This window comes from Otolemur garnettii, unplaced genomic scaffold (genome assembly GCF_000181295.1).
Source record: "Otolemur garnettii isolate 467f Iridium unplaced genomic scaffold, OtoGar3 scaffold00044, whole genome shotgun sequence".
In the NCBI taxonomy this organism is placed as follows: domain Eukaryota; kingdom Metazoa; phylum Chordata; class Mammalia; order Primates; family Galagidae; genus Otolemur; species Otolemur garnettii.
Window position 1 is genome coordinate 4,484,796 of NW_003852439.1, and position 11,911 is coordinate 4,496,706.

At 40.8% G+C, this 11,911-nt stretch overlaps 1 pseudogene; it reads right to left on the minus strand.

Moving 5' to 3' along the window:
- Window positions 1-220: 220 nt before the first annotated feature.
- The window catches only part of LOC100958816, a 94,593-nt pseudogene continuing 82,902 nt past the window's right edge, over window positions 221-11,911 (minus strand).

Here is an 11,911-nt window from a genome sequence, read left to right on the forward strand (position 1 = left end):
AGACAAGAGGAGAAATTCTAATTCCAGCTGCCTGCCCAGGCACTTCAAAAATTCTTAAAGAAGCTAAATGTTAAAAAAAAAAAAAAAAAAAAGACATCTTGGATTTTAGTTATTTTTTAAAGCAAAAATTTCCAGATGCCCCAGAAGCAATGATTTTAATTTGATGTCTTCTTGTGTTCTAGGAAAGAAGAGTAAGTGGATAGAATTAAGGCTGTGGCTTTTAAATGTTGTGGCCAATTACTGGAGAGTTGTAATCTGCAGGCTCCATTTTTTTATTTTCTTTTTTTTTTAATTAAATCGTCTCTGTGTACATTAATGCAGTCATGGGGTGCAATGTGCTGGTTTTATATACAATTTGAAATATTTTCTTTTTTTTTTATTGAATGGTAACTATGTACATTAATGCACTTCTGGGGTACAGTGTGGGGGTTTTCACATGCAATCTGAAATACTTCCATCAACTGCTCAACACAGCCTCAATTTGAAATATTTTCATCAAACTGGTTAACATAGCCTTCATGGCATTTTCTTAGTTATTATGTTAAGACATTTGTATTCTACATTTAGTAAGTTTCACATGTACCCTAGTAAGATGCACGGTAGGTGTGGTCCCACCAACTACCCTCCCTCCACCCATCCTCCCCCTGCACCTCCCATCCCTTCCTTTCCTCTTTCCCCATATTCTTGGGCTATAATAAATTAGTTTCATAGTAGGGCTGAGTACATTGGATACTTTTTCTTCCATTCTTGAGATACTATGCTAAGAAGAATATGTTCCAGCTCCATCCATGTAAACATGAAAGAGGTAAAGTCTCCATCTTTCCTCAAGGCTGTATAATATTCCATGGTGTACATATACCACAATTTATTGATCCATTTTTAAAAATATACATGATGACACTGTCAATTTGTGCACTGAAAAGCAACTGTTCAGTGATGGTAGCATTCAACAGTCTCAAAGCTGGCAATCCAAGCAGTAGTCTGGATAATCTGGAGGTGTCGCCTGGATATGTTTTGGTTATAGAGTCTTGGAATTCCACAGCAGCTTTTTCCTGAAAGGTCTCCATCTGTCCCAGGCCTTCCACAGTAAACAGCACTCTTGCCTTCGGGTAGGCATATTCATATCTACCAACACAGAGTTTAGCCATATTATTACAAAACTTCTGTAGTTTGAAGACGTGCTCCATCAATAATTTTCTTTTTTCTCTTGGCTTTTTATCTTGTTGAAAACTGTTGTGAAGACAATTGATGTTACTAACATAGTTGCTGCATTCATCACTTGCTGGCCCTGGACAAGACCAAGAGTAAAAAGTTCTGTCCAATAAGTTTTCACCAGTGACACGCTCTAGCACCTGCAAAGAAGGCGTCGAAAGTGCCCAGTGCATCAATAAAAGCAGTGTTCTAGAGGCAACTTCTGAATGAAGTGCATATTCAGAGATTCAGGCATAGGACAAGGCCTGGTGAGCCCGAACACTACATGTAAATGGCGGAAAACTGGCCCCTCTTTTTCAATATAATTTATGCTCAGATCTCTAGAAATTAGGGATACACTTCCTTCCATGCCCTCTACCGAGCTCTGATAGGCTGTGCTCTCTCCAGGATTTGATGCTTTTGCAAGAATGTCAAATTCCTTGAAACATCACCATTGGTCTGCATCACTTGATGAAATTCGCATGAAGAAATATCACCCTTGATTAAGTTTTTAATCATAGACATTCCATTACTATTTTGAAAAAGGTCTTTAGTTTTTCCAAGATTCACTAACGATTTAACCATACTGGTCATTGTACTTAAATCTTCCTGACATGATTCGGGCTTATCTGGTGTCATCAACATTGTTGATTCAGTTTTTATTCCAGATGGACAAATACAAATATTCCTGAACCTAATAGTCCTGTTGGCCTTATAGTTTCACTAGTGTTACCAAAGTCGGAGCTACAGCTGATGGGGGAGGGAGGTCTGTTTGTATATAGATTTTTTTCTGTTGAAGTGACACATTTGGAAGGTTTTGCTCATCAGCTTCAATAGGTTTTCTTTTACGTTGAACAGAGTCTTGTTTCATTGCAAATGAACTCTTGTAAATGAACATTGCAACTCTGTATACTGCAGTATTGACAGCGGTTCCCATGGTGTCTATTAATAACACAGTCCTTAGACCCCCTCCAACATGAATACACTAAATTTTTTCAGATGGTTCTTTTAAAAAAATCTTTTTGGCCGTCACAAGTTACTGCCCCATAATGATGCCCTGATGCTTTGCCCCCACATGTTACACAAAGATCCAAAAACTTATTTGTCCCCCAGCCTAGGGAAGAATTACCTGCTATGCAGACAGATCAGGAATGACACCGGCTGCATCCGGAAGTGTGAGAAACCTTTTCCTGGAGTGGAATCTCACCTGGCCAGGATGACTTTGCTTGGAGTAGAGCTATCATGATTTGTCAGAATGAACTGCTTGCCTTGTGTATTATGATCGAGTGCCGTCACAATCTGGATTTTCTGCCCAGTTTGCCGCTCTGTAAGCTCTCCCATTTGTTGTTCAGTAATTTGATGTGCGATTTCTTGCAGGATTGCTGTGATCTAAATGCTAAAGCGACCTGCACCTCTCCAACGCCTTACTCCTGCAACCTGCACCGTCCAGTCCTGCTGTGGTAGATGCTGGGGGTGGGGACACTCCAGGAGGAGCGGGTGGAGACAGCTGAAGGGAGGGGGAAATAATAAACAGAAGGGGAGGAGCTTCCTGGGTTTGTGAATTTGGTGGGAGTGTGTCAGAGATCATCAACTTCCTCCTTCATCTCCAGGCACTTCTATATATCACCTACTAGGTCCACACTGCCTTCGACATCTTAGCCTCCTCAAGCTCTGTGTCATCTCATTTTATAGGTGGAAGTGTTTCTATCAGAGTGGGATATATCATCTTTTAGCCATAACCTCTGAACTCCCAAATCCTAATTTGCTTTCATTCAATGAAATCAACTTAAAATCATTCCCGGCATGCCTACTGCATATCAAGTGCTGGGCTTTTTGCTTCTCGGCAGGTCTGCTTTTCAATTTTCTCTCATTTTGCCTATTGAGATTCGGATTCGCTGACAATTTTTCCCAATCCACTTAAGATTGGGTGCATTTTTTTAAAAGCAACATCTGTAGCTTGGAGGTGTTACCAGAAATTCTGTGTGTGTGTGTTTTATTGTATCAAAATGCACAAAATTAAATTTCCCTCTCTCTGTTTTCCTGCTACCTTCTCCGGCCATTTAGACTCAGTTTTATTCCCCACCTCCCTTAGAACTGACTCTCAGAAAGATCTCTGGATGACTGGTTGACTATCTTTTTTTGTTTGTTTGCTTGCTTGCTTTTGTTTTTGTTTGATCTCCTAGGAATATTTTCTGCAAGATTTTCTTCATACTAAAATATTCACGGATTGTCATCATATGATTAGTAATAATACTACTATTAATGACATTAATAATAATTACTATTTCTGGAGCTCTTCATATATTCCAGGGTCTGTCTTACTATATTTCTATGTATTAGCCCATTTAACCCTCATTTTGAAAATCAGGAAACTGAAACACAGAGAAGTTAAGTAACTTGTCTAAGGTCACCCAGCTCCTAAGTGGCACTGAGATTCATACCCAAGCTGTCTAATTTCACAGTCTACACTTTTAACCATCATACAAATTTACCTCCCCACATTGACAGTGGGAACAATGTTTATGGAACTTATAACCCCATAATCACAAATAAACTTTGAATCCAAATGACAGGGTGAAGTAATATAGAATTAAGGAAAGAAAGAAGGAAAAGCATAGTTCTGAATCCCTAGGAAATATAAGTGAGTGTTAGTAAGGTGAGCTCTTTTGCTAATACTTTAATGCTCTAGATACTGCTTTTAATAAATCGACCCAACTGAAACAGAATGTAGGATACCAAACGGAAATTAAAACAGGCACAGTGAGATGAGAGAAGGCAGAGAGCAGGAAGAGTGTCTGGGTGTTGAGTCAGTCAAAACTGGAGTCTTGTCTGAGACTTAATATCCAGCTGAATGTTGGCAGACAAGGTGGTCAACCCCAAATCTGCTTGATGAGATGAATGCTTGTTCCTAAAGGCAAGCTAGTAAGTCAGCAATGGATTCTTGCCCATTTGTTAAAACGTGGTGCTCTGCCTGTATGGCTGGAAAGTAATATTTATTTAATTTTGGTTCTATTCCTATCTAATTTTCAAGACAGCCAAAAATCAAGGTATAGCAAATCATAAGTAATGTTTGATCATTAAATATGATAATGTTAGCATTCAACACAGGGCATTTCACTGAATTTCTTTTAGAAAGAATGAAGTAGTATCTTCTGCAGAAACTTAAATGGAACTGGAAGCCCTTGCCTTAAGTGAAGTAATTCATGAATAGAAAAATAAATGCTGCATATTCTCACTCATAAGTAGCAGCTAAACTGTGGCTACACAAAGATACACCAAGAGGAATAATGGACCCCAGAGACATAAGAGGGGGCGGGGTGAAAAATCACCTATTGAGTACAATGAACACTATTTGGGCCACTATATAACAAATACATGTAGCAGAATTCAACTTGTACCTCCTAAATCTAGTGAAATTTTCAAAAAAAAAAAAAAAGTTGAAAAAAAGAATATTTTAAATGGCTTCTTAAGAAGAATTAAAGCTTTACATCTTTTCATTTGTGATAGATGGTGGAGGAATCGAGTTCATTCATTCAGCAAATGGTTACTTATGTCCATGAGCATAATAATATTTGCCATCCTTCTACATTAAGCCAGGCTCTGTGCTACACCCTGGTCTAGAATGGTTTATCTAGACCGGGCCCAGTCGTTAAGCTTCATTCTCTGCTGAGTATTGAACCATACAAGACTGCAAGTAATTGATCATTATTTACTCATAAAAATGGCAATTTTCATATGATTCAAATTAATAATAGGGAAATACGTTAAGTGATTACACAGACAGGAGTACAATGATAATCTGAGAAAATGGCCATGCAGGAGGCTCTGTGTAAAACAGAGGAAACTGACCAAATGCCAGTTTCCAAAGAATGTTGGGAGATACTGCTTCTCCACTCTGTGTGGCTTTGCAAGTTCAGAGAATTTCATTAATGGAACAGTCCTGGCCTCCTTCCACCCTGCTCCACTGCCAGCTTGGAAGGGTAATAGCAATAGTACTGCTATTACAGTAATAGTACTAAGCCCCCCTCTCTCCTTTCTCCTTCCTCTTAGGAGCTACCACAGAACACCTGCTTTGCTCTGATTCTCAACACTTAGATTCTTTTGTTTTGTTGTGGTTATGGTAGATAATACATAACGTAAAACTTAACATTTTCATTATTTTTAAGTATATAGTTCAGTGACATGAAGTATTTTCACATTGTTGTACACTCATCACCACCGTTGATCTTTCCAAACTGAAACTCTTCCCATTAAACCATAACTCCCTGTTCCGTCTCCTCCCAACCCTCACAACCACCATCTACTGTCTCTAAGAGTTTGACTATCAGAGACCTGATATGAGTGAAATCACACAGTATCTATTTTTTTGTTACCAGCTTGTTTCACTTAGCATAATGTCCTCAGGGTTCATCCACGTCATAGAATATGCCAGAATTTCCTTCTTTTTAAGGTGAAATAATATTCTATTGAATGTGTGCACCACAATTTGTTTATTCATTCATCTGTCAATGGACATGGGCGTTACTGTTGCCTTTTGGCCATTATAGAAAATGCTGTTATGAGTGTGGGTGCACAAATATCTATTTAGTCCCTTCTTTCAATTATTTGGGATACATACTGAGAAGTGGAATTGCTAGACCACAAGTTAATTCCATTTTTAATTTTTCTATGAACCACCATACTGTTTTCCATAGGGATCACACCTTTTTATATCCTCACCAGCAATGCACAAGGTCTCAACTCTTTTTTTATTCTTTATTAAATCATAACTGTGTACATTGATGCATTTATGGGGTACAAATGTGCCGATTTGATATACAATGTGAAATGTGAAATGCTTACATCTAACTGATTAACATAACCATCTCCTCGCTTACTTATTTGTTGTGGTAAGACATTTATTCCCTATTCTTCATAGTTTTGAAGTGTATCATTGCATTATGCACATTAGGTGAAGTTCCCCCAAATACCCTCCCTACTCCCAGCCTCCCTCCTCTTCTCCCCTCTCCCTCCTCTTTTCTCCTTCTTTCTGGACTATAGTTCTGTTTTACCATTTCTATGAATGTGTAGGTGATTATATACTGATTTCATAGTAGTAGTGAGTACATTGGATACTTTTTTCCCATTCTTTAGATACTTTACTAAGAATAATGTGTTCCAGCTCCATCCAGGTAAACATAATAGGTGTTCCATCTCCATGGCTACATAGTATTCCATGGCGTACATCTACCACAATTTGTAATCCATTCATGGGCATTTGGGCTTCTTCCATGACTATGCAATTATGGAAGCTACAATTATTGCAGCCAATTATGAATTGGGCTGCAATAAACTGAGTATATCCTCACTAACACCTGTTTTGTTTTGTTTTGTTTTTTATAATAACCATCCTAAAGAGTGTCAAGTGGTATCTCATTGTGGTTTTGATTTGTATTTATCATGGGTCATTACAAAAGTTTTAAGATACACAAAAATCAAGAAATGTAAAATCCAAGTAGATGGAAACAAACGAAGCCTTCTCAGCAACACCAATAAGTTGAGCAAGTTGAAATACGTGCAGGTAAATGAGAAAGGAAAGTCATCTGTGTTTCTTGGACGTGAAATAATGAACCATAACACAGGCTGTCACAAAACTTTCATATAACCCACATATCTAGTGATTAGTGATGGTCTTTTCACACGCTTATTGGTCAATTGTATATCATTGGAGAAATGTCTATTCAAGTCCTTTGCCCATTTAAAATCATATGATTTGCTTGAGTTGTAGGAGTTATTTACAGACTCTGTATTCATCTCTTATCAGATTTATGATTTGTAAATATTTTTCCCATTCCATGGGTTGCCTTTTCACTCTGTTGATAAGGTGCTCAGATGCACAAAAAACCTTTAATGTTTACCTAGTCCAATTGATCTATTTTTTCTTTATGTTACCTATACTTTTGGTAGCATATCATAAAGTTTTATAAAGGCAAGCTTACCACTAGGTGTCCTGTAGGGTCCAGCAATGTCTGTGACAAAGTGGTGAGTTTAGTTAATTCTGGGTTCAGTATTAAGAATCTCCCTCGGCTCGGCGCCTATAGCTCAACCGGCTAAGGCGCCAGCCACGTACACCTAAGGTGGCGGGTTCGAATCCCCAGCCCGGACCCGCCAAACAACAATGACGGCTGCAACCAAAAAATGGCCGGGCGTTGTGGCGGGCGCCTGTGGTCCCAGCTACTTGGGAGGCGGAGGCAGGAGACTCGCTTGAGCCCAGGAGTTGGAGGTTGCTGTGAGCTGTAATGCCACGGCACTCTGCCCAGGGGGACAGCTTGAGGCTCTGTCTCAAAAAAAAAAAAAAAAAAAAATCTCCCTCACCCACAGAAATGAGCCATGTTTTCTAACATCAGCTTGTTCAATTTGACAAAAGGTATGTTTTGATCTCCATCTGAGTCACTTCTTGACTTTTTCTTAATGTTTGGCACTATTAATAATTTATGCTTCCCTCGCAATACCAAAAGAGAGCTGAGGGAATGTGATTTGAGGATGATAGCTGAAAGATTCATAGAAGTTAACTAATTGAAAGGAAAGGAGAAAAGTAGATCATCTAAGGCAGCAAAAGAAAATATGCAAACGCCCTACTGTAGGAGTAGTGTAATGAGAGAGAGGAAATAAAAAAGCCTAAGTACAAAGGCTAAAAAAAACAGAGAAGAGGAAAAAGAATGAGAATAAAGATGAGGTCCCAGCCAGCAGTGCAGCCAGGATTTCACACCCGCAGGATCTTGTCCAATATTGTGTCTGCCCTTGACTAGAAAGAGTTAAGCCTGTGTTCTGTGGTCTCTAAAACTCTGCTTACCCTTATTCCCAAGCATAAATAATGGAATCATCATATTTCCTATAGAAGTTCAGGATTCCTATTGAACAATACAGATAAGCATGTTGATTCACTGCCACCAAAGCCTTAGGTCAGAAATGTTTTAATTGCCTAAGAAAACTCCTTTATGTCAAAAATGGGGAAACGCAAATTAACAAAATAAAGTGCTTGGAGTGGAGGAATATCAAAATGCTTATCCCCCTAAAATTGTCAAAACCCAAACCAAACATTATCTCCCCCAGATGCATTTGGCCATTAGGAATATGAACGCTTTCCTCTAGTGTTTGGAAAGGGATTAGAGGAAAAGAGGACAGTACTGATGATACCCCTTCCCTCTGAGCACCTTGATCAACCAGTTCCTGAGCCTATGGAGCTCCATCACCTCAGTTAACATCCACAACTTCCCTGGGAGGGTGGGTACTGCCATTATCCCTTTTTGCATATGAGAAAACTAAGGCACTAAGGAGGTGAAGTGAATTCCCAACAGTTACCTTACTAGTGGGTAATGGAAGGATTAAAAACCAAGTTTGGTGCCAGAATTCACATTTCTAACTAGTATATCGGCCTTGTTTGCGTAAATTCTACTCCAGAAGGAAAAAATAAGTAGCTTTGGACAGTTTAGGGAACAGACCCTTCCCTCAATAGGAGGAGATTTTTACAACAGTGTGTCCCTTTGTTCAGCTAATTGCACACCCTGCTAACAGATTTCAAAGTATGCACAGATTCTGCTGAATATTGAAGGAGAAAGAAAAGAACAAACTATAAAAATGGTAGAACTGATGAAAAGAAAAAAGACCAGGAATGGGAAAATGGGGAAAGGGGTTATCCTCTTTCTAAAAGTATATCTGTTTTGATTAAGCTAGTTAATCTGAAATTACTTTCTCACCTAGACATTAGCTTCTCCCACCCCAAAAATCCAAAAGCAGGATTTCTAAGAAAATGACATGAAGGCTATGTTAACCAGTTTGATGAAAATATTTCAAATTGCATATAAAAATAGCACACTGTACCCATGGCAGTATTAATGTACACAGCTATGATTTAATAAATAAAAAATAAAGATGATTTAAAATAAGATTACTCCCTCTTCATTCCTTCATTCTTTAGCATTGATTTGCAGAGAATGTTCTCTGTGCCAGGTACTGTTCTAGGCAACGGGGATAGAGCAGTGGACCAAAGAAAGGTCCCTTCTTGCATAAAGTTTATATCTTACTAAAAAGAGACACACACTAATCAATAAACAAAGTACATGAAGCACAAAATGTGTTGTAGAATTTCTTACAAAGTTGGTAAACTGAAAGAAATCAAGAGTACTAGATCAGGAAAAGGAAAAACAGTTACAGTAGTAAAATGTTGTCATTAAAAAGACAGCTTCTGGGGGAAGAGGCAAGATGGCCGACTGAAGCCAGCTTTCAGCAGAGGCTCCCATCCAGAGGGAGAAATAATGGGCAGAACCAACCCAATAAAGCAGAAGATCAGGAGTTGAGCTGAGAGAGAGGATTGATGGGTTCTCATCGCCCTTGCTGAGGCAAGCTGGGACTAAAGGAAACAAATTTCAGGTACAAAACCCATCCCAAAGAGGACAGGATCCTTCCCCTCCCTCCCCCCATGAGAGTGGCTTGAGGTGAATAGTGACCAGAGGACCTTCTGTTTCATCAAGAAGGAGAGAACTACTGAGAGCTGGGACTCACTCCGCAGAAAGATACCACTGCAAGCCCAGGCAGTCTCTTGCCTGGGACAAAAGTTGAACGAATATTCTCCCTACCTTCCTGAATTCCCAATCCACCCTTCCCCCCCTCCTCTCCTGGCAGTCTATAAGACTACCCCTGGCAGAATCTGGAGAGTCTGGCAGACTTTTGCTAGGGTGGGGCATCTCATGGGCTGTGTGGGGCAGTTACACTGAAACTATAACTTTAATAGAGGTGGGGAGTCACAAAGGGAGAGAGACTTACCCTGTGTTGGAAAGAGCATAGCAGGACCATGGCCAAGGACCAAGGAGGGTGGGGGGGGTGCCTTCTGGCACCCTGCCCATTTCTGCTACCCGCAGGGCAGCACCTCCCTCCAACCCCAGCTCCCTGCCCAGGTCCTGTGACCGATGCAACCTGCACCAGCGCCTGGCAGCTCTACCCTCCAGCTCTCTGCCAGGTTCCTGCAACCAGTCTGGCTGGTGGTAATGCCCTACAGCTCCCCGCTGGGTCCTGCAACCTGCACATAGTGGTACCCCAGACTGGCAGCACCACCCCAACAGTTGTAGCATCACCCCTGACAGTGGTGGTGGCTCCACAGCCCCTCCCACTGGGGTAAAATTAGGGAGAGACCCTTCCCCAATTCTGTGGAACACAGAGGGAACCTGACCTGACCTGCAGGGGTTCCACAGGTGTGTGTGGCCAAGGCAGAGGCATGGACTCTGATGGAGAGAAACATACTCCTCCACTATAACCCCCAGCTGGGTACAGATGCAGGTGGAACACTCCCCAGTTTCCAATGATCACCAGAGGGAATCAGGCCTAAACTCCTCCACCTGCAGGTCACACAGTGAGAGGGCCCAGTAGAGGAGGCATTGTCTCCTCTTTTGACATAGGTGCAAATCCCTGGTGTACTTAAGTATTAGAGAGAACTGAGCTGCAGAGCTGTGGGGTAACCAGTGACTTGGGGTGATGGTGATGCAAAGTGGGAAAAGAGGCACCAGCCCCCCTGGAATAATTCTTTTGCTGGGAAGGCCTTTCTGACTCCATGGATCACCAGAGTGAGTCACACTTGAGCTGCCAGTGGACCCCTGATGTCCGGTTGCTGGAGACCCTTCGAACTCTACCACTTGACCTGCATTTGTGCTGACAGGGACAATTGGTTTAGAACTCTTGATTTGGGCCAATCACTTGGGGGCTCTCCAAAGTTATACCCTGGCTATGGTGTAGATGGAGGGTCTGATTCTCCTCTCCCAGTTATTGCCCGTGTGGGGGCAGGGTGTCTTAATTGCTTGTATTCCTCCACAGCTGAGATTTGAACCCAAAGTCCACTAGGATTAGTCAGAGTCTAGCTAAATACAAGACAGACCCATCTAGCTCCATCATATCAAGTGAATCCCCAGAATCTCAGGCTGTAGTACTGAACAGGACTTTGGTAAAGCCATAGAGGAAAAGCCACAGTCACCAGTCCCAGCACTCTGGTGAAGTGCTGGTTAATTACATCTCCAGGAGCCCTCAATTTAATTCCACCTTCCCAGCCTCACTAAACAAATGGTGAAAAATAAACATGGGGTGGAATAAGCAGAAAAACTCTGGCAAAGTGAATAATCAGAGTAGATAAACTCCCTCAAGTTACAACAAAGGAGACACAACAGAAATTCCCATTCATAAACAAATGGCTGAGATGTCAGAAATTGAGTTCAGAATTTGGATAGCAAATAAGATTAACAGAAATGAAGTAAAATTGGAAGTAGAAGTTCAGGGGGGATTCAAAAGTTGTCTCAAGAAGTCAATGAATTCAAAGATAAAATCACCAAAGATTTTGACAAATTGAGGCAAGAATTCACATCCCAAAGACCTGAGAAATATAGTAGAAGCCCTCAGTAATAGGATGGAGCAGGCAGAAAAAGGATCTCGGACATTGAAGACAAAGCTTTTGAATGCTCCCAAATGCTCAAAGATGAAGAAAAATGGAGAGCATAGACAGATCATTCCCTGAGAGAGTTGTGGGAACAATCCAAAAAAGCAAACATCCACCTTACTGGAATTCCTGAAAGTGATGAGAATGATCTGAAAGGCACAGATGCTCTACTCCAGGATATTTTAGAGGAAAACTTTCCAAACATGGCAAGAGATTCTGAAATTCAGATAGCAGACAGTTTCAGAACTCCAGTACGGGGGGGGG